The 27,651-nt window shown below is 41.5% G+C and overlaps 1 protein-coding gene across 6 annotated transcripts in view; it reads left to right on the forward strand.

Moving 5' to 3' along the window:
* Positions 1–27,651, forward strand: part of ATXN1 (ataxin 1) — a 273,999-nt gene that overhangs the window by 160,858 nt on the left and 85,490 nt on the right. For all 6 annotated transcript variants that reach the window (XM_034762357.1, XM_034762353.1, XM_034762358.1 and 3 more), the window contains one exon: positions 4,161–4,284. The gene's annotated coding sequence lies outside the window, so the exon portion shown is untranslated. The remainder of the gene's footprint in view (positions 1–4,160; positions 4,285–27,651) is intronic.

The following is a 27,651-nucleotide window of genomic DNA, read 5'->3' on the forward strand; positions in this document are numbered from 1 at the left end:
AAAATAATGACAGCCTTTTGCTTGGGCTGTCCACTGGGGTGGAATGGGAGGGTGCGTGGAGCCTCCCCCCCCCCCCCGCGTTCTTACACGTCTGGGTGAGGAGGCTATGGAACATGGTGAGTGGGGAGGGTGGTTATACAGGGACTGCAGCGGCAGTCTGTGATTCTGCTGCTGTTCCTGAAGCTCCACCAGACGCCGGAGCATGTCTGTTTGCTCACGCAGCAACCCCAGCGTTGCATCCTGCCACCTCTGATCTTCCTGCCACCACCTCTCATCTCGAGCGTCTCTCCTCTCCTCACGTTGGTCCCTCATGTCCTCACGTTTGTTCCTCCTGTCCTCACGTTCACTGGCATCTTTCCTATACTTTGAAACCGTGTCCTTCCACTCATTTAGATGAGCTCCTTCATTGCGGGTGGATTCCATGATTTTTGCGAACATCTCATCTCGCATTCTCTTTTTCCGATGCCTTATCTGAGATAGCCTTCAGGACGGAGGAGGGAGGCTTGAAAAATTTGCAGCTGCTGGAGGAAGGGAAAAAAGGAGAGAATTTTTTAAAAAGATACATTTTACAGAACAATGCTTATACTCTTTCACGGTGAACAACACTATTCACATTACATAGCACATGTGATTTCTGTGCAAGGTCTCATTTTGCCTCTTAATATTGAGTGCCTGTGGCTTTGCTGCTACAGATCACATACGCAGGTCCGGGCAACAGAATTCGGCTTGCATGTGGCCAGGGTAAGCCATTGTCTTTCGGCTTCTGCGCCCTCCTTTCCCACATACCAAACAAAGCTCGTTGAGTGCTGCGGTTTTCCTGTTAACCTTCAGCAGCAGAAAACAAACTCCCCCCCCCATCCAATTCTCTGGGATGATCGCTTTATCCCTCCCCTCCACCGCGTGGCTGGTATCAGGGAAGATCCCTGCTAGCCACAGGTGAAAAGCTCAGCGCCAATCCCACACCCCCCGCGCTTGGCTTACTACAGGGAAGGATTTCTTTTCAGCCACCTCTGTCCCCTTAATTAAATTCCCGTATTTCAACCAGGTTACCATGAGCGATATCACTCTCCTGAGGATTACACAGCGAGATAAAGAACGGATGTTGCTTGAATGCCAGCAAACACCGGGATCATACGCTGCCAGGCTTTGTCATGCAATGGTACGAGATTACTTGCTACTAGCATGTTGTGGTCAAGTGTCCTACCATGGAGGACGGAATAAGGCTGCACTGCCCAGAAACCTTCTGCAAAGGCTTTTGGAGTACCTCCAGGAGAGCTTCATGGAGATGTCCCTGGAGGATTTCCGCTCCATCCCCAGACACGTTAACAGACTTTTCCAGTAGCTGTACTGGCTGCGAATGCATCCCAAATCCTCAGGGCAAATTAATCATTAAAAAACGCTTGTTTTTAAACCAAGTTTTATATTTTAAAAGGTAAACTCACCTGAGGTCCCTTCAATAGGGTCATGGTCTTGGGTACTGGCTTGGGAGGGTACTTCAGTCAGGCTGAGAAAAAGATCCTGGCTGTTGGGGAGAACGGAGTGCTGTGTGCTCTGCGCAAGCTTGTCGTCCTCCTCCTCCTCTTCCCCGTCTGCAGAATCCTCAGGTGTGGCTGATGAGATTACCCCCGCCTCAGAATCCACGGTCAAAGGTGGGGTAGTGGTGGCGCCCCCCCCCCAGAATTGCATGCAGCTCAGCATAGAAGCGGCATATCTGCAGCTCTGACCTGGAGCGACCGTTTGCCTCCTTTGTTTTCTGATAGTCTTGTCTGAGCTCCTTGACTTTCACGCGGCACTGCTCTGAGTCCCTATTGTGGCCTCTCTCCATCATGCCCTTGGAGATCTTTTTCAAAAGTTTTGGCATTTCGTCTTTTCGAACAAAGTTCTGCTAGCACTGAATCATCTCCCCATATAGTGATCAGATCCAGTACCTCCCGTACGGTCCATGTTGGTGCTCTTTTTTGATTATCGGCCTGCATGGTTACCTGTGCTGATGAGCTCTCTGTGGTCACCTGTGCTATCCTGTGCTGGGCAAACAGGAAATGAAATTCAAATGTTCGCGGAGCTTTTCCTGTCTACCTTGCCAGTGCATCCGAGTTCAGATTGCTGTCCAGAGCGGTCACAATGGTGCACTGTGGGATAGCTCCCGGAGGCCAATACCGTCGAATTGCGGCCACACTAACCCTAATTCGAAATGACAATATCGATTTCGGCGCTACTCCGCTCGTTGGGGAGGAGTACAGAAATTGATTTTAAGAGCCCTTTATTTCGAAAGAAATGGCTTCGTTGTGTGGACGGGTGCAGGGTTAATTCGATTTAACGCTGCTAAATTGGAATTAAACTCATAGTGTATACCAGGCGTTGGAGGTTCCCTGGGCTCATACATGCTCCACCAACAGCCACTCAGAATTACAATCCCATTGTATGTTCCAATGAGTGCACAGCGCTGCGGGGGAAGACAGTTGGGTGTGCATGGTGATGAACAAGCTGCACCAACTAAAGGATGAACACTCTGCTATTTGGGAAGGGATTGTGCCTCCCTACCCACATGCTCTCAAGGCAGTTTGCCCCATCTAGCCCTTAAGCCTTTAACCATAAAAAAGGTTGGAAACATTCAGAGGCAGATGCACTTTGCTTTGTAGAGACAGACACTAAGCAGGAGGCTGTAACATATACCACAGCCTCTGCAGTATTGCTGCATATTAATTTGCAAACTTGACACCATCAAATTAGGCCTAAATAAAGACTGGGAGTGGCTGGGTCACTGTAAAAAATAATTTCTCCTCTGTTGATACTCACACCTTCTTGTCAACTGCTGGGAATGGGCCACATCCACTTTGATTGAATTGGCCTCGTTAGCACTGACCCCCTGCTTGGTAAGGCAACTCCCATCTTTTCATGTGCTGTATATTTATACCTGCTTACTGTATTTTCCACTCCATGCATCTGATGAAGTGGGTTATACCCCACGAAAGCGTATGCCCAAATAAATTTGTTAGGCTCTAAGGTGCCACAAGGACTCCTCATTGTTTTTACTGATACCGACTACCACTCTGAATTATATTTTCCGTTTTCATCTTTGGACTGCAGCCTGGTGGTTTTGCTGGACTCAGATAAAATCTTTGAGCCCTGCCTGTTCTTCTTAAGAAGTGCAAAATGGCTGTTAGCCTACCAGAAACTACTAGCAAATAGATGTGTGTCTGTCATATAATCTTCCACTTGTATTCTATGTGCATAATTTACACTTGGAAAAAGGATTTGGCATGACCTGGGGGTGAAACTCTAGTTTGGCACTTAAAATGGCATGTTTTTCATATTCCCCAAACCCATTTATGCAAGTTCTTAAACCTCAGGTATGCATCTCAAGGGTACAGAAGGTCAGAAAAGTTAGTCAGAGTTGGCCTAAGAAGAGATGTTCCTGGCTCAGGTCACATATAAAAAGAAAAAAATAATAATATCCAAAAATTCAGGTGTGGAAAATACTTATTAAGACAGAAGTACAGCTTTGGTGTGTGTGTGTGTTTGGTTTTAATACTCCCTAAGTGCTGCTGCACTGTGGCACTTTATAGTGTGTGTCTGAGTGTTATTCTTTGTGGGTGGGTCTGGATGACATCCAAGTGGAAAATTTCACAGCACAACAAACATGTGCAGTGTGTTTGCTGCTGCAAATGGAATATTATGATGTATACATGTGACATATCCCAAATAATGGCCCCGATCCTGCAGAAGCATTGGTGGGTATTGACCCTTACAGCTCCACGGAGTCCCAGTGATAGAATTCAGCGGAAACATAAAAATCCACCAGTGGGGATCCTATTGGGGCTTAATTTGTGCATATGTACCAAACAAAAACCCAGAGTAGTTTTTTCCCCCTCTCATCATGATAACAAAAATATCCTCGAATTTTTTTAATTATGACTTAGCTTCAGAATCATACAGTTTGTGGAGTAACTGTTCTGTGCTTTAATTGTTGGTAACAAGAGGGGCTCTTTACATTCTGGATCAGTGTTTGCACATTCTGTAGTGGATTCTCCTCCTCATCAGCTCATTAAAATGCATTTGGTTCAGTGAGCTATAGAAATCAGCTGTTCATTTATTTGTTAGGCAATTGTCTGGGTTCTTTTCTCTCTATTCCTCACCTGTTTTTGTTTGTTTGTTTTCAGGTATTTCTTACATTATTTGAAAGAGAGAAGGCACTGGGGACCTGCAAACAATCAGGCGGTTTCTGAAAAATCTTTATGGTAAAGGATAATCCACGTCTCCCTGTAGAAGAACATAGTGAATGATGTGAGTTAACAACTGCAGTATAGTAATTTGTAATTATGTCCTTTGTATGGATTTCGATATTTTGCTATTTGGTTGGGACCCAAGTCCTATGAGGTGTTGAGCACACATTGTAAGTTCCTGAGCATCTGTAACTCCTTTGACATCAAAGGGAGTTTGGGTTAGGTTACTAGCCCAGACATTGCACTTCATTTTTTAAATTATGCTATTGAGGCAAAGGCAAGGCACCTAAAGGGTGATGTTGGGTTCCTTTTTCCTCAGAGTGGTGTCATTTATAGTGCTGCAGTTAGTGACACTGCTGGCAGTTTGATAGCTCAGTGGTAAAATTCTGTTTATTACTTAGCAGATTAAAAAGAAAAAATTGCTAAGGGCTAACGTTCATTATCCGAGACCTCAGTTCAGGAGTTACGCACCCACACACACTTCATTTAAATCATTTGGCCATTATCGTATTAGAGGAACACGAATGTGGGGTGTCTTTCTGAACTTACATTGAAAACTGGAATTAATACAATATTTTGAGCAGAGAATTATATTAGATTTAATGTGATTTTAAAAATAACTCCTGTATAAATTCTTCTCTCCCCTCATCGCACAAATGTCCATCCACATGAATCAGAGTCATGTTTACATGTGCTTTTCAAGGGGAAGAATAGCTAGGCAGTTAAGGTCCTGCAGTGGAGAACTGCAGAGTCTCAATGCGTAGATGAGACAATGGTGTAGGGAGGAGGGTTTTAGATTTATTTGGAACTGGGGAACCTTTTGGGAAAGTAGGAGCCTATATAGGAAGGATAGGCTCCACCTCAACTAACGCAGAACCAGATTGCTGGCATGTAAAATTAAAAAGCTTGTAGAGAATGTTTTAAGCTAATGGGTGTGGAGGAGCACATAATTCAGGAGGAGACATCCCTTGGGGATGAATTATTCATGGAGGAACTATATTTCCTATTAAGTAGGATAGGAAAGGAGTTGGTAAAGCACAAGTAGAGGCTAGTGAGGAACAGTCAAACATAAGAGTCCCATTTAAATACAACACATGAAGGCAAGCAACTTAATATAGATAAAACGTACAAGTGCTTGTATACAAATGCTAGAAATGTAAATACTAAGGTAGATGAACTAGAGTGTGTGGCATTAAATGAGGATATTGACATAATACTTGTGGCGGAAACTTAGTGGAATGAGGATAATCAATGGGACATGGTAGTATTAGGGTACAACATATAAAGAAATGACAGAGTAGGTTGTGCTGGTGGGGAGTGGCACTATATGTGAAAGAAAGCATAGAGTCAAATAAAGTAAAAATCCTAGATGAATCAAACTGTACTATAGACTCTCTATGGATAGAAATTCCATGCTTGAACAGTAAGAGAGTGGCAGTAGGACTATATTGCTGACCACCTGACCAGGACAGTGACCGTGATTGTGAAATGCTCAGAGAGAGTAGAGAGGTTACAAAGGCAGAAAACACATTAATAATGAGGGATTTCAACTATCTTCATATTGCTTGAGAATATGTCACCTTAGGAAGGGATGCAGAGATAAAATTTCTAGACACCAAAAACGACTGCTGCTTGGAGCAGCTAGTCCTGGAACCCACAGAGGGAGAGGCAATTCTTGATTTTTGGCCCTAAGTGGAGCACAAGATCTGATCCAAGAGGTGAACGTAGCTGAACCATTCAGTAATGGCAACTATAATGTAATTAAATTTAACATCCTGGTAGGGGGAAAATGCCAAAGAAGCCCACCATGATAGCATTTAACTTCAAAAAGGGGAACTACATAAAAATGAGGTCACGAGTTAAACGGAAATTAAAAGGAACAGTCACAAAGGTGAAATGCCTGCAAATTGCATGAAGTCTATTTAAAAACACCGTAATAGAATCTCAAACTAAATGTATACTCCAAATAAAATAAAACAATAAGAGGCCCAAACAGTGTCACCATGGCTAAACAGCAAAGTAAAAGAGATGGTTAAAGACAAAAAGGCATCCTTTGAAAATTGGAAGTCAAATCCTAGTGAGAAAAATTGAAAGGCGCGTAAACTGTGGCAAGTCAAGTGTAAAAGTTTAGTAAGGCAGGCCAAGAAAGAATTTGAAGAGCAGCTAGCTAGGGACACAAAAACTTACAGCAAAAAAATTAAGTACATCACAAGCAGGAAGCTTGCCAATTGCTTAAATCAGCCTCTGTACCAGATGACTGGAGAGTAGCTAATATAATGCCTATTTTTAAAAAAGGCTTCAGAGTCAATCCCGGCAATTACAGACCGGCAAAACTAACTTCAGTACCAGACAAATTGGTTGAAACTATTGAAGAGAAACAGAATTATCAGACCGTAGATGAACATGATAGCTGGGGAAGAGTCAACCCAACTTTTGTAAAGGGAATGCCTCACCAGTCTGTTATAATTCCTTGATAGAGTCAACAAGCATGTAGACAAAAGTGATCCAGTCTATTATAGTGTACTTGGACTTTCAGAAAGTCCTTGACAAGGTCCCTCACCAAAGACTCCTAAGCAAAGTAAGCAGTCATGGGATAAGAGAGAGAGTACAAAGATCTGTACTGGGACTTGTGCTGTTCAACATATTCATAAGTCATCTGGAAATAGGGGTGAACAGTGAGGTGGCAAAATTTGCAGACAATACAAACTCACTCAAGACATTTAAGTCCAAAGCTGACTGCGAAGAGTTACAAAAGGATCTCATTAACTGGGTGACTGGGCAACGAAATGGCAGATGAAATGCACTGATCAACAGTGAATTTCAAAGTAACGTGCATGGGAAATCATAATCCCAACTACACATACAAAATGATGGGTTCTAAATTAGCTGTTGCCACTCAAAAAAACAAAAATCTTGGAGTCATAGTGGATGGTTCTTGGGAAAATGTCTGCTCAGTGTGCAGTGGCAGTCAAAAAAGCTAACAGAATGTTAGAAACCATTAGGAAAGGGTTAGATAATAAAAAGGAAAATATCATAATGCCACTATATAAATCCATGGTACACTCATACCTTGAGTACTGCATGCAGTTCTGGTCCCCCTGTCTCAAAAAAGATGTATTTGAATTGGAAAAGATGCAGAGAAGGGCAATTAAATTTATTAGGAGTACGGAACAGCTTCCATCCGAGGACAGATTAAAAAGACTGGGACTCGTTCAGGTTAGAAAAGAGACAATAAAGGGGGGATATGATAGAGGTCTATAAAATCATGAATGGTGAGGAGAAAGTGAATAGGGAAGTGTTATGTACCCCTTCACATAACACAGGAACTAGGAGTCACTCGATGAAATTAATAGGCAGCAGGTCTTTTAAAAAGCACAATGAAGTACTTCTTCATACAGCACACAATCAGCTTGTGGAACTTGCTGCCATAGGTTGTTATGAAGGCCAAAAATATAACCTAGTTCAAAAAAGAATTAGGTTCATCAACGGCTATTAGCCAAGATGGTCAGGGATGCAACCCCATGCTCTGGGTATCCCTAAACCTCTGATTGCCAGAAGTTGGGACTGGGTGACAGGGAAAGGATCACTTGAAATTGCCTTGTTCTGCTCTTTTCCCTCTGAAGCATCTGGCACTGAGCTAGCATTGGTCTTATGCTCCTGCAGTCATTAATAAATGGGACTATTTCCATGAGGACATGTTGAAGGGAACTGTGCAAATGATCTAATGTTCATGGTTTTCCAGTGTGTATTGATTGTTTTCTGGGTTGTGAGGATGCAGTGTGTGTAGAAACAAATGTAAATGTTTTTACATAGCTTTATGTTTTGTGCATTGTTTTAATGGGTCTAAGAATAACCCATATTCTTATCTGAGAGTAAACGTTGAGAACTCCAATGTTTGATAAGTTGTCCTTTAAAAACCTTGTTCAGAACATGCAGCAGTCTTTTATGATGCTAGTAGTGTTAATAAAATAGGTGCAGATTCTTCCAGAATGGGCAAGTCGCTTTTATTTGATTTGGAGTGCTTGGATTTTCTCGAAATTGAGTATGTTTAAATAATAAAAAATAATATGAAATCCCACATCCGGTGGATTTGAGTACAACGTGCCAAACTTCAGCTTTACTGATAGCTGTCCAGATTTTCTTCAAAAGTTTGGAAATTCCCAGCATTCCGTATTTGTAGCACATGATGTCAATGACCTTAAGATCTTAATTTTGTGTTTTAGTACAATTACTGCCCAAGGAGTACAGGCCACAGGATGTTGTTGGAAGTGTCCATGTGTGTGTGTGTAGGGCAAAAGAATATGACTGGAAATGTGGTTTAATGTTTAGGTTATAAGTGCAAGTGATAACAGTGGGTTCGTTCCCCACGGGATCTTTGTTGATATGATCGTGTATGCATAATTTGACACTTCAGTCAAATTCAGGCAGATATGGGTATATCCGTTATCAAGCACCTCAACTGATTGCAATGCACTGGTACTGCATGTGAAGGGGAGTGGTCCAGGTCTCATAGAGTTTGGGGCTTTTTAGGTCAAGACCATTCATGTGAACTCCACCTGGAAGCTAATTGTCACCCTTACAGAGAATGTAGCCTCTGTGTAATATGCTTTCTGTCTGATTCCATTCTGCAACACCTTACATTTCTGAATGATACCCAGGCCAGTGCCACTTAGAGCACATTGTGGTGATATTGAGGCCCATGTTGGAAAGAAAAAATAGTGTGCTTCTCTCCAGGTGCAAATGAAGAGAAAGTGCTCCTGGCCACAGCTTTTATCTGGGCATCCAGGAGCAGTTGCTTTTGAGGAGCCCTTGATGACTGATGGAAAGCACTTTAGAAGTCACCTGATTGTGTATCTGGTCACACTTTGTTTTAGCTTGGAGAACCGAGCTACAACAGCTTGGCGCTCAGCCAGCCTCCCTGCCTTCTGACAAAGAGACCAGAATACATGAAACAGGGATTGGTAATTTTCTTAGGAAATATCAGCACATAAATGTTTTAATTAAAAATATAATTGTTCTCTGTCCTCGTTAATTTCAGTGGTGTGCTCTCTTGTTAGGAGGTGTGTTGAGAGCAATCTGTCCGTTCACATTTTGAACAGTAGCTCTTCGGTTTCTTATAATCCCATTATTTCACTACCATTCACATTTCAGAGCAAAAACTCAGGGAGTTGGGATAAGCACATTGAATCTACCTAGAAACTGTTGCATTGGCATCATTTTTCTCTCCTCCTTTTCTCTCATTTGGATTAAACAAATTTCTGTACAGTTAGCTTGTACAAATTAAGTCCACACAGTGCTTTTGCAGAGAGAAATGGAGAGATCATGAAAGCCCCTTAGGCAGGAATGTTATTTCATTCAGTACAATAATACAAAGGAAAGTTTGGGTTTTTTTGCTGCTGTGTGTCTGGTACTTTGTGTTTTCCAACATAAAATTCTAAATTAATATTTTCCCGGTAGTAGTCAAATGTGCTGAAAGAATGTATTTTGTTTAAATCCTGAAAATATACCCTCCTCCCCTTAAGAGCAACAAATAAATCTCCCTACTTGCCTCAAAAAAGGTGTGTCTTTGCACTTGAGCTAAAACTTCTGGCATGGTTTCTGGGAACTGGAAAATAAATGTCTAAATCATCTGTGTGTCAATAAGTTAAACATCTTCATTTGGTCTCTATGGGTCTGTCTACACTGCAGTTAAACACTCGCAGCTGGCCCGTGTCAGCTGACTCCAGCTATGATGCTGTTTACTTGCGGTGTAGACGTTCGGGCTTGAGCTGGTGGGTGGGTCCCAGAGCCCAGGCTTCAGCCTGAGTCTGAACATCTACCTCGTAATTAAACAGCTCTGTAGCCTGTGAGCCTGAGTCAGTTGACATGGGCCAGCTGGGGGTGTTTTATTACCAAGTAGACATACCCTGTGTTTAGCTTTTACTTTGAGCAAACTACAGGTGGCAGGCTAGTAAACATTCCTGGTCCTTTGCTGTGACAAGCCTTTTAATGCTTGACTTTAATGGGAATTTGCCTGAGGACTGTGTCAGTCTGAGTAAGGATCTTAGGACTTGCCCCCTAAAGTTTAGCCCCAGTTCTGTTTCATTTTCAGTATTATATTGTCCCTTCCCTATTCCTTACCCTTCGCCACTCCCTTCACTCTGGGCCTCCCTTATCGATACTTCTCCCTTACTCCTCACTGTAGGTTGTTTTTTCTGGCACCTTAACCAATGGCAGGGACTGTGAACAGCTCCTGGAGATGTCAGTGCTGCTTCCTGACTTGGCTGGCAGGGATCACTACAGTCCAGGCACACCCTTTCCCTGAAGTCACCTTCTTCATGCGTGCTCAGCCTCCCGCTTGTGGAGCGGCAGCAGCCCCCTGAAGAGGAAAGTTAAACCTTGAAGCATAAACAAATCGTGAAAGGAATATGCTAATGGGCCTTGCCCAATGGCACTTGAGTGCAGCTTGATCCTCGAGACTGGATTGGTGCGTTGTTGGTAAAGATGCGCAGTTGTGTACTCTGACAATGGCGAGGTCTACAGACCTTGAAAAGTCAATGGAAAGTTTTGACACACTGGTGAACGTTTTGAATGTGCTTGTTTCTCAACTCCTTTTGCATCTGGATTCTAACCACTTCAGGGCTTTAGATGGAATTTACCGGGCTACCAACAAAGAGAGAGAACTGCATGTTTCCCTTCTTGCAAGCAAGTGCCCTGTACGTGCCATTTCGTATTTATAGGGATAGAGTAAAGAGCAGGAACTGCCATCAATTGAAAAATGTCTCTCTGAAACAGCAGTAATTTATTCTCAGGCTTTATTCTTGATTAAGAGCTACAGACAGCTGCAGCTTCCCTTTAAATAGCAATAGCATTCTATAAGCATGCTATACATTGGGCTTCAGGTTTCTGACATTTCTCTGCCAAAAATCAGGAGTATTTTTCGCCAAATAAATGTTCATTTAGAAAGCCCTATTTCCTGGCTTTTATTTTACACCACCTGCTTTCAATAGACAGACTAGAACAGCTCAGAATGGCCGGTTGGGAGAGGAAGTTGAAACTGTTTGGCTCTCTTTTGGCATAAAGAAATCTGTAACAGTAAGTCCAGGCCTTAGTTTTGGCAGATCTTTTGGCTGGTAAATATTGTTTTAAAGTGAAAACTTCGGAAATACAGAACAGTTACTGTACATATACACAAATGAAATAGGCTGTTGTGAATTATGAGGTGGTGATTCCATCAAGAGATTCTAATGATGTCATAAAGCCCAAACACTCATTTGACTCAGCAGTACCCAGAAACTTGCATCCATGTCTGCACAGCCTCCCAAAACTCATCTGCTGCTTCTCCAGACTCCCTTTCTCCTGCCTGCTGCCGCCTAAAGTCCCAATTTCCTACTTTTCCTTCTCCCTTCTGCTTTTTTCAGACTGTGCTGCTGTGCTTCCTTCTTCAGTTTTTCAATTACTCATCTGCCTCCCTGCCGCTTTCCACTCAGTGCTGCCAGTGCCTACCACTTCAGTGAAAGGCTTTGCTGTTGCAGCAGCACTAGTTGGTTGAGTCTCATAATTCAGCGGTGTGATGTTGCCCTCATAAATTACGGGATTTCCCCCCCTTGTATTCATGGCTTGCAGTTTGCAATCCATGTATTAAAGTAATTTTAAGTTAGATCACTCATTACTTTCCCCTTGCTTTCTTCTTGGCCTATATAGCTTCCAAAGAACTGAGAGGTTATAATTTCTCCAGGGCTAAAATCCAAGTCTTTGATAGGCAGGTATGGTGCCTGGGGCCAGTACATGTTGCTACTGGTTGTCAGCATTGTAAAACTTATCCTGCAGAGCAAAGGAAGCAGGGCACAACATGGCAAGCTCTAGTTTCTCACTTTCTCATGCCTTTTCTTCCTTGTCCTCCAAGCAAATGGCTATAAGTTTAGGACTCCTGTGTTTGTAGTGAGGACAGGTTTTGCCTGAGCAAACAGATATTTTTGGCAGTCACTTTAGCTTTTGGCTGTCAGTCTTGTTTCATGACTTGTCTTTCTGGAGAGCAGGCAGTGATAGTACATTGGATCAAGCAAGCAAAGTAAGTAAGATAGGTTAGTTTGTTAATTGTTATAGTGTGTAGGGGATTGCAGTATGGTTTGTGAGTGAAATGTGGATTATAAAATTTGACAGTGTAACCTGTGCTTGCTTTCATTTTTCATGGTGATATGCTCTGTAGAGGCTCCAGGTCCTAATATGCAATGTGCCTTGGCCCAAGAGGCTCTCTACTCAGATCAAGGTGGAGCACTCTGAGCTGAGCTATAGCCTTTGCACACAACACTGGTGCATTAAAGTGCTCCAGTTTATATGAATTACATGTGGTGCTTAGCTGGATAAAGCTTGGGTGCCTCTGCTGTTCAGGTACAAGTTTTGTCTCCATTCTGCATCTTATCCTTGTCATCGTGGTGACGAATCCTGGACGTGCCACCTGAGGCACATTGTGCACACACTCAGAAGACGACTGATTGTAGTACTGCTGTGTTGGTGCAGCTCTATTGGTGATATATTTCCCTGTACTCATAATGACGCTACTAGCACCTAGCAACATGCCAGTGCTACTGTACAGGCTGTTGCAAGAAAGGAATGTAAGTTAAGCTCTCTCATAAGAGAATTTTCCACTTTTCTGTGCTAGGCATGCATCCAAAAGCAGAGGTTGATGTCACTGGTGTGCTAGTTACAAGGGATCGTGGACCAGTGAGTCCTGCTAGTAGAAATATTATTCCATTGAGAATAACGTGCTCATTCATGTCTATTACAGATTTGTTTGCAGCCTACCAGGTGTGCTGGCCTCATCCTGTATGTGTTGTATAGGGATGGTAGATGATCTCGGAGAAATTGGTGGTATCTGTGTTTCTTCTGACTGAGTTTCATGTTTCTGGTTGTTAATCAGCATTGGTGTTCAGTGTTACAGACACTGACAAATGTTTCCGACGCATCTGATGCCACAGAGGTCAAGAGAGAGATGATGAAGAAGCAAGTTACCAAGATTGCTCTTGGCTTCTTTCCCTGTCGACATGTCAGAGCTAGAGACAGATCGACGTAACCTAAGGAGATGTAGTCTTTCATTTGGCTATAATGGATTCTCCAAGCTACTTTTTAAATAATAAAGCTGCTCTTCCTACTACCACAAATCAATTTACTGCAATCAGTGGCAATAAAAAAGGTCTGTTTAATTTTATTTTTGTATGAGGATGGAAGAAGACCCTTATGGACAACCCATTAGCTGCCAGGCTGGTTGGCCTTCACTCTGAACTGGGGTGCACTAGTAGTTCTCTTTCTTTCATTGCCGTGTAGATTTCAGTCCTCTTTCAATAGTGAACTCTGCTGAAGTATTAAAAAAAGTAAGGCCAATAAAAATGATGTCAGGCAGGCCTGATAGGAAAGTGTCTGGACTGAAGTATAGGATGCTGGCTTTCTTGGTAAGTGGAAATTTGCGAACAGAGCTGATGTGTGAGACAATATGAGGGGGAAACCTCAGAAAGGCACACCAGTGAAAAATTGTGCTTTAAGCTTTAATCCGTGAGCAGCTTGTTTCTTTGGCAAATGTACCATGTTTCCTCAATGTCCTGTTTCAGCATTTTTTATTTAAATAATTTACAAAAACAAACCTGACGTAACACCACGCTTGTGTGAGATGGAAGTGAGTTTGATGCTCAGTGAGGGTAATCGACAGGAGGAAGTGTAGTCCAGAGAGAGGACTGCAGCAGCTGACACATTATACTTTGTATTTGTTTGGGGGTGGAGGGTTGGATGGGGGCTGTGTGTTTGTTTTGCTTTGAGATCATGAGTTTTAAGCAGCTTTGTTAAAAGTAAAATCAAATCCTGTTGAACTGAAGCCAAGCAGTGCATCTTCCTCATGCACTTGGATTCCAGGATTAAGGCAACACCTCTTAGATCCATTTCATGTTTAACTGATTTTTTTTCTTTTATTACAAGCTAAGTTACAATAAGTTTAATCCCCCCCCCGGGGAGACAGACAGCAGCATAGATACAGGTATAAGCTCCATTCCCATTACAGTTAATTAGTGAAACCCATCAAACTGCAGATGTTTGACTTGGAAAGTCTTCTTCCTATTCCTGATCTTGTTTGCAAAAAGAGAGTGAGCTACTGTGTCCACCATCCTAACAGTGGTGCCTTGTGTTAAATTCATTGAAGCAGCTGGTCTACATTAGATCAGGTATTGCTTTGATTCTGGTCTAGTTCTCTCTTTCCTACAGGCACCCATAGACTTTCCCACTTCCAAATCACTTTGTCCATCTGGTTAGTGTTTTGATTTGGCGAAGTACAATAAATTTATAGCAATTAATATAGTGTTCCCTTCTCCCTCTTCATCTGCCAAAGCACTTGGGATGCTATACAACAGAATAAAAACAAGTACAGGACAAACATAAGAGAGTACCCTCTGCAAAAGAACATACAATGAAAACTGTTATGTTGTAAACTTCAGCACATACAACATGGCAGTAAACATCATGTATTGATCTGGAAGCCTCCTGCAGTTCTTTGGCTCAAGAAGAGGCCATGGGAACTGACCCATCATTTTCTTTCACCTTGCTCTGACTGTAGTTCAATGAGTAAATGGGCTCAGATACTGAAGGTTTACCAGAGGGCATATCAAGAGGCAGTCTCAGGAGACATGGTGACCTGCAATGAGGGCATGCAGTGTTAGGTAAGATACTGAACAAGCACCCATACACCTTGTAACAGCCCTCTTCCATGCCATCCCCCAGACCAACACAGACTGTTGGGCCAAGTAAGATCCTGTCAGTGCTGACAAACATGGATTTTCTATTATGGCTCTGATTCTAGACATGATGCTTTGGTGTTCCAAGAGGGCAGAGGATGGGTGAGGAACAACAAATCCCAGACAGACCATAACAATTGATGGAAAAGGGGAATGAAATTTAAAGGAGTTTGATTTTTTTTTTTACAGCTTTACATCACACTCTTCCAATCATCATTATTATCATCCTTCCCACACCATCAGGTGCATAAGGCAGAAATCAAATGGCGTCCCTAACCTGATATGTTTAGATGCAATATTGCCACTTCAGCTACCCACTCCAGCCATCCTCCAAGAATTGCAGAAAATTGGCCAAGGGCTTAGGTTGGGTCGGGCAACCTAGTTAGTTATCTGTGTATCTCCCCCACAAATGGGATTCTTACAAAATGAAAATTTAGAAATCGCATTTATGCTTTACCCCAAAATAGGGCACCGTAGGTAGCTGAAGGCTATGTTAAAGACCTACTGGATCTCTTCACCATTTGTTTTACACATAAGATTCTATTCTAATGAAGCTGATTGAGTGTTAGTTTTATCTGATTAGCACAAAATGCTGAGAGAGATTTGAGATGTTTTGTTTTGATTGGTGCTATATAAAAGTTGTTAATATTTTGACTCTGACGGTAATTTAGGGTAACATGATATAACCTAGGAGTGGGTAATCGTTATAATTTGATATTTTAATATATTCTCAATTCTAATTGTGCTCATGAGCATTGAGAAGTAGATAGGTTTGTTATAAAACTTAAAAGAAAGTTACTGAGCATACTGGAGCCAGTTTTCAAAAGTTAATAACTGAACAGCTTTGGTCTATTTAAAATAAATGAAAATAACAAAAACTAAAACTAAAACTATTCTTGCTCAGCATAGTAGTGTGCTGGAAATGGCCTCTTGCTTTCTGCTTTGTTCCCCTGACTGGCACCTTCCTGAGAAGTGCAGTTGGGAATGAATAGGGAGAGAGAGCGAGAGAGTGTGTGTGTATGTATGTGTATGTGTATCATGTGTCTGGGAATGTAAAAAGTGAATACAAAAAGCCCAGAACGTATGCTTGTTTTGGCAAGTAATTTATTTTGGTTGCTTGACTTCCTGATTCTTCTCACTTGGAGGGTGCATTAGTGCTTGGTGAATCAAGCCCATAGTGTGATATTTAGGCCTCTTTTTGGACCATCTTGTAAAATGGATAGTCCTTAGGATATCATGTCAGCACTAGAATGGATAAGTAACTGTACTGTATTGTTTGGGACTGGCAGTTGCAGCTTTATTCCAGGATGGGGTGCACGATCTGGAGTCATGAAGGGTCTGAATACACTGCAATAAAACACCTGTGTCTGGCCTGTGTCAGCTGGCTCAGGCTGCGGGGCTATAAAATTGCAGTGTAGAGGTTCAGGCAGAGGCTGGAGCCTAGACTCTGTGACCTTCCCCCCCCCCGTGTGGGGGCCAGCCAGAGGAGTTTTATTGCCATGTAGACATGGCTTAAGTCAGTGGACAGCATTTTGAAAGAGTGGAGAATGCTTTGTTAACCGAAATGGCTGGGTCGGACTCGAAGAGGAAGAGTTTGCTGTTCTAAAACATAGCACACATTTTAGACATTCTTATCAGAGCACTCAGTTAAGCAGTTATGTGGAATACTGATAAACTAATGTGTGATAACAGGCTTCGTAATTTAAAATGCCCAAACTTGGCATGTGCTATAGTAATGTAAAATAGTAACACCAATGAGACTTGAGTTTTGGAATTCCTGGTTCTGCTTACTTATTTCACTAACAGATCATTGCATAAACATTGACTTAATGCCTTCTCTACTAGAGAGATATGCTTTGCTGTCAGAAAGGGTGTTTGGTCTAAGCTGGCTCTGCATAGTCCCCTATGGGAGTAGCTAATATTAGCTTGTCTTTAAGGAGAGGGGAAAAGCTAACATTTTACTTGATCACCAGTGGATTTGCTGGAAGTCTGTTTTATGTAAACCATGTCTGTAAAAATAGTATGTAGATTATTTTTCTATTTAATTGTAAAATCTCACCTGTGTCCCCTCTGAGTGCTGATGATCGATTTCATTGAACTGGCAGATAGGAATTTGCCAGGATGCATTAACTGGACAACTTCTTCAAAGCACTGTCTTAAACTGACCCTCAGTCAGGATTTAAGAATACAAATAGCGACTGGGAGAAAGCGGTAGGTGAATGAATGGATCGCCAGGGTGAAGATGCAAATGTCAATTTATATATAAAGCTTTTATTTCACTCTTCAAAATGAGCCCACCCCTTTATCACTCTGAGTACAGTAGATGAGTTTCTCTGTTACAAACTTGGGCCATGATCCTACCAGATGATCTGTGCAGGCTCAGTGGGCTGCCTATTTACTTTGTCAGGACTGGAATGCTGAAGCAAGAGAGCAGTGCTTCTCCATGGTCAAAAAGAGAAACCAGAAAACTGACCTTGTGTTGGCAAAGGCTAGCTCTAAAGGTAACACTTAAAAGTAATGCTAGGTGTTTTTCAAAAAAGCCTTTCAACAAAATAAACATATTTACAGCAGCATGGACCTTCTTAAAAGGGCTAGCTTCAAATGGTTTACTGATTGGTTAGTATTTTAAGGCTTGAGCGATAATGCAGGCCAGGGGCTATCATTTTTTATTCCTCCTGCTTCAATACTTCAGAATGTTGTAAAAGGTAAAGCGCTCTGTCCAATTCACGGTCTGATATGCACACTGGGTGTGATTTCACTGTTGCTGAAACTGAAAATTGGCTTATGCAAAACTTAGTTTTGTATCTATCATGTGGCCCTTCAAGACCCTGGATATGGGTCTCGAGCAGTCCATGTGTCTGGAGCATGTGTCAGTGGAGCCCCCATCTTGGGAGCACTCCCCACAGATGAATTAGCAGAATTCCGAAATTCTGCCCTTGATTACACCTTTGTGTACCCTATTTACTTCAAAGGGGGCTGCAAAGATCTAACTGTCAGAAGAATTTGGCCCCTTGTGATGAATAGAGATGCAAAATAATTGCAAAGTGATGTTGGGGCGAAACATGGTGAGTTTTAACTTGTGATGTTTTATTAATATGTGATGTAGAGACATGTTCCATGGTACTCTTTCATATAGCTTCATGTATAAATCTTAAGATCTCTTATTTGTTTTGTTTTAAATTTTAAAATTCACCTTTCTAACAAATAAGCATAAATATGTATTTCTGCACATAGAATTAAAAAGAAGAAGAAATGAGGGAAAGTGCTTTTTAAATATTGTTATTTAAAGCAGTCCTTTTTCATATGCGGGGGAAAAGAAAAACAGTAAATATCCAACCCTGGTCAAAATTAGTTAAATAGCATTAAAACATGGTCAGATTTTTAAGTACAATGTGTGTCTGAGGGAGTTTCCCTTGGAGTTTTAAGTAGAGTTAAAAAGAAAAAAGCTGGCATATCGATCCAAACTTTCCAAAATTTGCTGATGTTTGGATCTGATTTTTTGGTTTTGAGAGGCACTAAAAGTCAGTCACGAAGATAGGATCTAGATCCCAACTTCCTCAAAGTTCAGAGTTGCTTAGATTTGTGTTTTGATTCAGGCCCAACTCTAGCTTGAAGAGACCATCTTGTGCTTTCCTTGTCGGTTTTTTGTATCCACTTGTCATATCCTGTCTCATCTGATACTCAGCTTATGATCAGATGTCAGGAGATGTGTACAGTGCCTAGCACAATGCAGACCTCCCTGACCTCTTATTGGGGCCTTTCGTCACTATCACAATACTACTAATAAATAACAACAGAAAACCCAATGACTAATTGTTTGGTTATCTAAGGGAAAGGTACACGCTAGAAACAAGTCTTCTCTCTTGAAATGAGTGTGACATCTCTTGGTTTCTACAATATCTTTGAAATTCTTCTTTTTGCATCCTTCCTACCAGCTAAGAGACTAGTCAATGCCCAAGTTTTCTCACTTTACTAACACAACCTTTTGCTTTCCAGTCTCCCACTATTCCTCAGAATACTGCTGCTGCTTCCGTTTTCTTTTCATGCTGCTCTGACCATGTCTTCTTGTCACTCTTGGATCAGTGGCTTCCCTCTTCTTCTGCAAAAAGTTCAAGCTCCTTTTCTTCAGGGCACCCATGTCTCACCTGGCAACTTCACCTCAGCACTCCTGCCGTTCCACATCCCGCTGCTTCCCGCTACCCAAACATCACTCTTTCAGTAAATATGCCCTTTGTTTCGGTTATTCCTATCTAACTTTGTGTCTTCGTCCCACGGCTTTCCACTTAATGTAGATTAAGTTCCCTCATTCTCCTCCTTATATCCATTTGCATTGTGACACGTTGCAATTACAATGACCACCTGTCATTCATTTCTGTATATTATTGCCTTATATTGTTCTGTATTGTACCAGCTTGTGTCTTTATAGTTCTCGCCTTTTGGTGCAGAGAAGCTGTTTACTTGTTTGGCACAGCTCTCCTACTTTACATTGCTTTGTACTCTGATGGCACTATAATAGTAGTAATAAAATTGTGGGAAGGCTAATGCATTATCTCATGTTTAGTAACTCCTGTTGTAGGGAGCATGGGTTTATATTGTACGCCTGGATGCTGTTTTTAGCTAGTACTGTATATAAAAAAAGAGAGATTTAAATTTGACTAACCAATCTTCATGGCTGAGAGAATAAGCATCAAAAGATATGTGGGAGCTGCTGTCTGAGTGATACCAGTAGTTTGTGTCTTGCATTTGGTGATATATGTAGTTTTGACTCAGAAGTTTCCATTGACCTGTGAACCCTGATAATATCAAGATAGTTTACTTTGGGGAGAGACTCTAAGACAGTAATAAAATTCAGCTACTGACTAGTAAGCTTGAATAGAGCCCTGCATGGATACAAAATTTATATCTGCATCCAATCCGTGATCCGCAAACATGGTCCGCGGATATCCACGGATATGGATATAAAGTGGATATCCACAGATTTGCAGGGCTCTAAGCATGAGCTCTTTTTTCACAAAAGGAAGGTGATTTGCAAAATGAATTTTAGGAAGGAAATATTTGTGGAAGGACTTTATCCTTTCATCTGGTGTGTAAAAAAGTGAGCAGCTCACTATGGCCTCTTTGGTTTCTGGCCCAAAGAGTTTACAATCTATACATGTAGATTGGCTTTTAAATCAACCTATGTTCTTAGTCAGTTTGTAAATAATTACTTCAGGTTTATCCTGCTATGGCTCGTTGTAATGGATGAGCAAACATACATTAAGAATCAATGTGAACTTTTGCTCAAAACCCAAAACTTGAATCAAACTGAACTTTGCATAGAGGGTTTCAGACCTTTTGGTTATTAACCTTTCATTTATTATTGTTTTTCTTTTATTTTTGTGCATTTCTATACATCCTTCTTTCATAAATTCATTGAAGTTGGAGGTGCAAAAAACCTGTTAATGTAAGTCAGCCAGTCCATTTTCCTGACAACATAGGATTGTTCCCAACAATGTATTTTCAAGAGTTTTGACCCATCAAGTTTCAAATGTCCAGAAGTCCAAGGGTTTCCACCACTTCCTTTGAGACTACATATCACAGCCTAATAGATCTTGTTTCATCATATTCAACCTAAATGATTACTTCTTTAAATTTCCTCCCATAGTCCTTGTTATACCTCACACATCATCTGAAGTAATTCCTCCCTTTTTGTTGGCTATTATCATGTTCTTTTGACATTTCATTTGGGTCTGGAAGCAGAAATACTGATATACAACAAAACAGGTATTCTTACAGTATTTCCAAAATGACCAAAAGCAGGTGGCAATGGAAGTTTCATGAGAAGCCGTTTTCATGAGATGTCAAACCTGATTTTTTTGACCAAAGTATGAATATACTGTGGATAGACACCCAGACTTTTCGATGCATATATGAACCAAACACCTGAACCTTTTGTATTTCACCTCTCATTGATTGAAGTGGTACTGCGACCACCTTTAATTTCTGAAATCCTCATTTTACATGTCTCCCTTTAATTTCCTTCTTCCCTTCTGGCCTCATTTCTTTATCATCCTGCCTGTTCTCTCTGCTCCCCAACCACTAGATTTTCTTTTCTTTTCTTTCCTTTTCTTTTCATAGTAGACAATAGAGTCATGTCTCACATGGCCCCACCATCTGGAGCAACTTCCCTAACTCATATTCCTTGTGAGATTCATCTCTTAAACCTGCCCTGTACGTGTTAAGCTTCTTTCTAATTAAACAATCGTTGTCTGCCCAGAGGTTTCTAGTTTCCCAGAGCTAACTCATTTCCCTCACAACAGGTAGTCTTTGCTACCCTCCTTCACTTCTGTGTTAGGCAGATGGGATATGTTGCAAGCTATATCTATTAGCAGTGTGGACATATAGGCCCTGATACAGAAAAGCACTTAAGTGCATACTTAAGTCCATCCCTGTTTGGGACAGCCCTTAAGTGCATGCTTAAATCTTTTTTTTTCCCCAATAGATTTAGTTGACTTAAAATTAAACTTGTGCTTAAATGGTATCCAGAATAGGAATGCTTTCACAAATAGTGGCCCTATACAGTATAATCAACTGTGAAGCACACGTGATATTTTTATGTAAAAGATGCCAATGAAAAACACATGGTGTGGTAGGTGTGTAATGGAAGTTTGAAGTGGAGGAGTGAGATATTAAGTATGATTTGAAATATATATTATCTCTTCTCCGAAAGAAAAACTGAAAATATTATAAAATCAAACAAAAAATGACAGCCTTTATTTTTGGTCTGTCATTTTGAAACTGTGGAGCGTGTAGATTTACTCTTTTGTTTTACTGTGTGGTTTTCAGTACGTGACCAGTCATTCTTGCCGAATAAATAATGTATTGTGCTTTTGGGGAACCCCATAGTATAACTGCTGTGCTACAGTACTGAAACCAAAGTGAGCCCACTTTACCAAGCACATAGATGTAACTTACAATATTACTATTCATCTACCTGAGGCCTCCTTAAAACATCTGTAAGATTGGTGAAAACATAGCTTGTACCCAACTATGAATAATTAGACATGCAGTTCAGATTTTATACTACAATTGGCTCTGGTTTAGAGAACATGAGCTCAGTGCACATTATCTGCAGTGTGTTCACTGACATGGATTGGTCTTAATAAAGCAGAGGAATGCAGCTCAGTATTTGGAGAACTGCAGATTGAGCCTCCTACAGATCACTGCGGTGAAAGAACCTGATGCTAAAGACCCACTCAGAATTGTGTTACTGTATTTATAGCATTGGATGTGGGGATTACAGTCACATTTCCTGCCCACGTTGTTTTTAAATCAGTAACCAGCTTCAGTTGCAGACCCCCAGTGACCGAAAGTCTGCTTGGAGTGGAGATGTACTAGCACAAGTCAGCCACATGACCTGAAGATCAAAAGTGCAAAGGGTGGGCTGATGCATTGGTTGAGTGCAGCTCTTCAGCAGTTTCATATATAGGGTGACCAGATGTCCTGTTTTTAAAGGGGCAGTCCTGTTTTTTGGGACTTTTTCTTATATAGGTGCCTATTGCCTCCCACCCCCTGTCCCATTTTTTCACAGTTGCTATCTGGTCACCCTATTTATATACAGCATTGGTTCAAAAAACTGGGGGGTGGCATGAAGAAATTCCAAGGGGGGCACGAGGCTGCCTGGCCCTTGAGCTCTTGGCCGGGGAAGCTAGCCCCCGGACCCTCTCCTCCTGTCCCCCCTCCTCTGTAGGTACACCACCGCACGGGCAGTGCAGCTTGCACCTGCCCACCTCCCAGGCTTTCCAATAAGCCAGTCCTGCCGCTCTGAGCAGCCTGGTAACGGGGTGGGGGGAGGGGGCGTTGGATAAGGGGCAGGAGGTCCCAGGGGGCAGTCAGGGGATAGGGAGCAGTTGGATGGGGCAGAAATTCTGCGGGGGTGGTCAGGAGACAGAGAGCAGGGGGAGTTGTATAGGGAGTGGGGTCCTGGGAGGGGGCAGTTAGGGGTGAGGGGCTCTGAGAGGGGGTGGTCAGGGGACAAGTATCGGGAGGGTTGGATGATGGTACAGGACAGTTGAGGGGCATGAGGGTTTCTCGAAAATTCAAAAGGGGGCGTGATGCTGAAAAATTTGGGAACCACTGATATACAACTTGAGTGTTTGAAATCTGCGGTTCTTATAGGGAGACTGTTTCCTCCAGCATCGCTCCCCTGCAGTCACAGAGGATTGAAAATGCATTTCCTTATGCCCACAAGAAGGAAGCTGGCACACTGTGTCTCAAGAATTCGGGTTGTTCTTTGAGTAACAGTTGTTCTTATTGGGAGAACAGCAATAGTCTATACACAAAGGTTGCTGACTTCCAACTTTGTCTGTTCCTGGAGCAGCGACCACCTCCCTTTCTGAAACCTGCAGTATGCACAGAGTCATCTAGTGGTTGAACTGCATAACTGCAAGCAACAATCATTTAAAGTAACCCCTGCGACACCGTATATTAATTCTGATAGCCACATATCAGTTCTGTTACATCCATATTAAACCTGAACAACTTTGACATCACAGTTGCAGCCCACAGACTCCAATGCTATTTAACAGATTGTAAGGAGACCTGAACGGTATGGATGTGACTGTGTTACTGAGGAATAGTAAATCAATAAATAGGGCAGAATAAAGTTGCTGTGTGTCTTGATAGCACCCTCAGGGATTATTTTGTCCTTTTTCTCGGTTTGCTATCCCTATCTAAACAACTTAATCTGTACTGTTCAGGCTTCCTTATAATCCTTCTCTGCAAAGCTTTCACAATCATAATCGTACTCTTCCTGCCAAAAACATATAGCAGTGTCAGAGTCCAACCTTTGTGACATCTTAGTCTCTTCTGGGGTGGTGTCCCAAGCACTGGCGCCACTTGAGAATATTTTTAAATCTGTCCGAGTGTGTGCGTATATGATTTTCAAAGTCTAAACTTGCAAGTAAAGAATTTCAACCACAACACTGAGTTAATGAGGGGTTTGCTTTTATCCTCTTTAAAACTGATAAAGTAACTGAAGCATATAGAGTGAATCATGGTGACTATGTGCTTCCACCATCTGTTTACTACAGTCCCTTCTGCATGGCTGTGTTTTTGTACACATAGAATAGACACCCCCCCGAGCCCCATGGATCTCTCCTTTTTTACCTCCCTTAGGGGCCCGAAGTACAGTACAGAAAACCCACTCTTTAACAGACGAGTACAGAGTGCAGCTTCCTCTGGGGCCTATCAACTCTCTCCTTAATTGGCTATCAGACTGGATCACTATATACAAATTTAAGATGCTGCTTCTCCCCTCCACAGCACTCCCGGTCCCTTTGGACTGACAATCAAGGGACCAAACTCAAAGGTTAAACTTGGACTCCTTCCTCACAAGATGCTGCAGTTAAACTGTTGGGCCAGGCCAAAGCAGTATTTTTAGGCATTTTGGAGAAATCCATTGTCCTTGTGAGCTATTGTGTCTCCACTTCTTGTTCTGTAGAAAGTGCCAGCACTGCCATGCTTGTCAGTTAATTGGATGTTTCTTTGGCATTGCACTTGCTGTTTTTGAACTATGGAATATTTCTAGGTAAAGTTATCATAATACAGACTGCAAATTGAGAGGCTGAATAGTTGTGGTTAGTATGTCTATAGCAGTGATGACATGGGAAAATATTTTGTTTTTCTCCAGATGACTGTTTGAGGTTAGTTCTAGGCCATTTTGTTGTGATGTGCCAGCTAAAAGGATGGGAGCGTGACTTAGAAGTAAGCAGGTTTTGTTTTGTTTTGTTTTTTAAAGCCTGATTAATATGTATTGTCAAAGTAAGGCTTTTTTTTTTTTTTGTACACTTGAGTTCAGCACACTTCCTAGTCTAACAAAAGAGGTACTTCATAGATTCACACAATGGCTTTGCATTGCAAGAGTGGCCAAAGTGTGGGCTTCAGAGCAAATGCAGCCAAGAGAGTTCTGCTAAGGTACTTGCAGCCACTCCTCCTTTAATACAGAGATGATGTGTCGAGACAACATATATCACCATGCAATGCCTGATGCTCAAAGCAAGATGGAGTATTGCATGGTGGAGTCTGCATCTGTGCAGGCTTCACATCTATATTAAAGTTGTGGGTGCCTACCATTTTAAAGATGATGCCATTGGACTTAATGGGGCATGGAGTACAGCCCTCCTGCTTGTACTGACTATTACATAACTCCATTAGTTATTACAGTTCTAAGTTCACCAAAAGGAATCACTGTGCTGTGTCAAGTAGACAGTACATGGAAGATCATGGTTCTAGTCCCTGTTTATAAAGGAGGAGTGAGAAGAAGGAGGGTTAGCTAGGAAATGATGGTACATATCTTCATGTCTGATGATAAAAACAAAAGTAATTCAACTGTCACTTTCTTCCATAATAGGAGAAATTATGGCATGGGCTGCCAGTGTGTGTTAAGAGTAACATGCAAAATAAACGGCGTGTGGCTAAAGAATAGTTTCTTTTGCTTTCATCTGCCTCCGTTTCATTCGGTGCTGCAAGGATGCATTTGTGTATGAAACAACCTGGCACGTTTAGAGGGACCTTGAAACTGCTTCATTGAACCACAGCACAAAATGAAACTGAGGAACCTGGAAGAAAAGCAGAAGATGACACAATAATGAAAATTGCACTTAAAAAAAAAAGTTACAATGTTGAAAAGATTCTGACTTTACCTGCCAGTGTTTTCTTAACTCTTGATACAACACATAAGGTGTCAAATATCAGGCTTTAATCTGTTCCAAAGCCTCTCTAGTACTTGAACACAAAGGAGCAAGTTAGCAATGGTTTATCACACTTCAATCTGAATTTGCCTTGCTTTTAGCACAGCCTTAACGTTCTGTCCAGGAATTAAATTGCCAGCAAAGCACACTGAGGTGAATATTTTCCAGTCTTTAATTTTCTATGCTTCTATGGGCAAAATCTTAGCTTGTCTTATGGAGTTGTGCTGGGGGAAGAAATGGGGGCCATGGAGCTCTTCTCTAATAGTTCACCTGCCCATGAGCTGAGCAGAATATGGACTCAGCCCTATCTTGCTTTCTAGGCCTACCCACTGCATCCAATGGTATCAGCCAGCCATGAGCAGCAAACACTTAGGGGGACAGCACCGCTACTCCTTTCTGGAGCCAGCAGTAGGGAGCTCTGGAGAGCCCTTCCCCTAACCTCGACTCCCCTGAGTCATTTTTCCCTGCATGCCTCCCTCATAATCCCAGCTGCTGCTTGGTTCCGCTTCGCTTCACAACATTCCTCTGCACCCAGTAAGATCAGAATGTTGGAAAACTTCATTTTAAGGGCCCTATCATGGAGTCAGGAAAACCCCTCTTTGTTTCCTACTGATTATTAAATGTTATAAAATATTCTGGTTGTACTAATCTTCTGTCAGTCTGAACATCTACTGCCATTAAAGTGTTGATTAAATAACAATTAGTAGTAAGGTGTTTTTAAATGTCCTGCTAGTTAGTACAAAAGTTTCAACCAGTTAAAACTGAAAAATATACTTAGAAGTAAACATAAAGCCCAAGATTTTCAAGAGAGAGTCTGTGCCCAACTTGAGACATCTTAAAAGGGGCCTGATTTCCAGAAAGTATTAAGTATCTGCCATTTGAAGTGTCCCAAAAATCACTAGTCACTTTTAAATATCCTTTAAAGTGAGCCTGCAAACACTTATGCACATGCTTACAGTCAAGTCTCCATGTGTTTTGTACCATGCCTAGCACAGTGCAACCTTGATTGTGTTTGAGGCCTCTGGGAACTATGCTATCACAAATTTTAAATAATTATAATTAAATAATAATACTGTAAAAAGTTAAATATATGTCAAGTTAATTTTGTGCTCCCCTCCCCTCAGGCTGACTAGCATAAATTGAATCTTGAAATAATCAGCCCAAGCAATTACCACTCAATATATAACTGTGATATCTGTGAATTGTGGTAACATATGCGGGCCTGATCCTGCCAGGTGCTGAGTAGATCCTGGGAAGACCTAGCCAGGATCAGGTTCTATATTTCCACTATTGTGCAGTACACAAATACCATGCAAATATGTATGTCTTCATTCTAAATAGCTATACAGCATATACACACTGCACATATATTTCAGATTTTGGTCACTTACATTTACAACTGATTAAAAATTGTACAGTATTGTATATACTGTGCTGATTAAATAGTTGTAATGAAACCCTTTACAGTTCTAGGATTAGTAACTTTTTGTCCAAATTTTTGGCAGAAGCTATTGAAAACCAACTGTAAAATTTGATTGAACTTTCCAGGTGGTTTGACTACAACATCTGTTTTCGTGTCAGTAAATGTGAGAATTATACACAGCGTCAGCCTCTTTTAATAATGTCAGAGATTAGGTATTTGGGAGTAGTGAGACGCATCAAGAAGCGCTTGGCTTGGTTTCGAACTTGATGAATTTTAGTGGCTTTTATATGGAATAGAAAACCTTCTGTGAGACATAATGCATTCCCATTCTCTCTTACACAATCATGAAATCAGTTTCACAAGATTCCAAGATTTATTTTCAACTTCACATAAATACGTAAACAGATTTTTTTTTCCTGTTGCTGATTTGAGCAATTCCTCATCCCAATCAGATGTGGAAAAATTGCTTGGCTAGGAAAAATATACTACTCATTATAATTATATTGTAACTTTGCAGATAA

Source organism: Trachemys scripta, chromosome 2, assembly GCF_013100865.1.
Source record: "Trachemys scripta elegans isolate TJP31775 chromosome 2, CAS_Tse_1.0, whole genome shotgun sequence".
Classification (NCBI taxonomy): Eukaryota; Metazoa; Chordata; order Testudines; family Emydidae; genus Trachemys; species Trachemys scripta.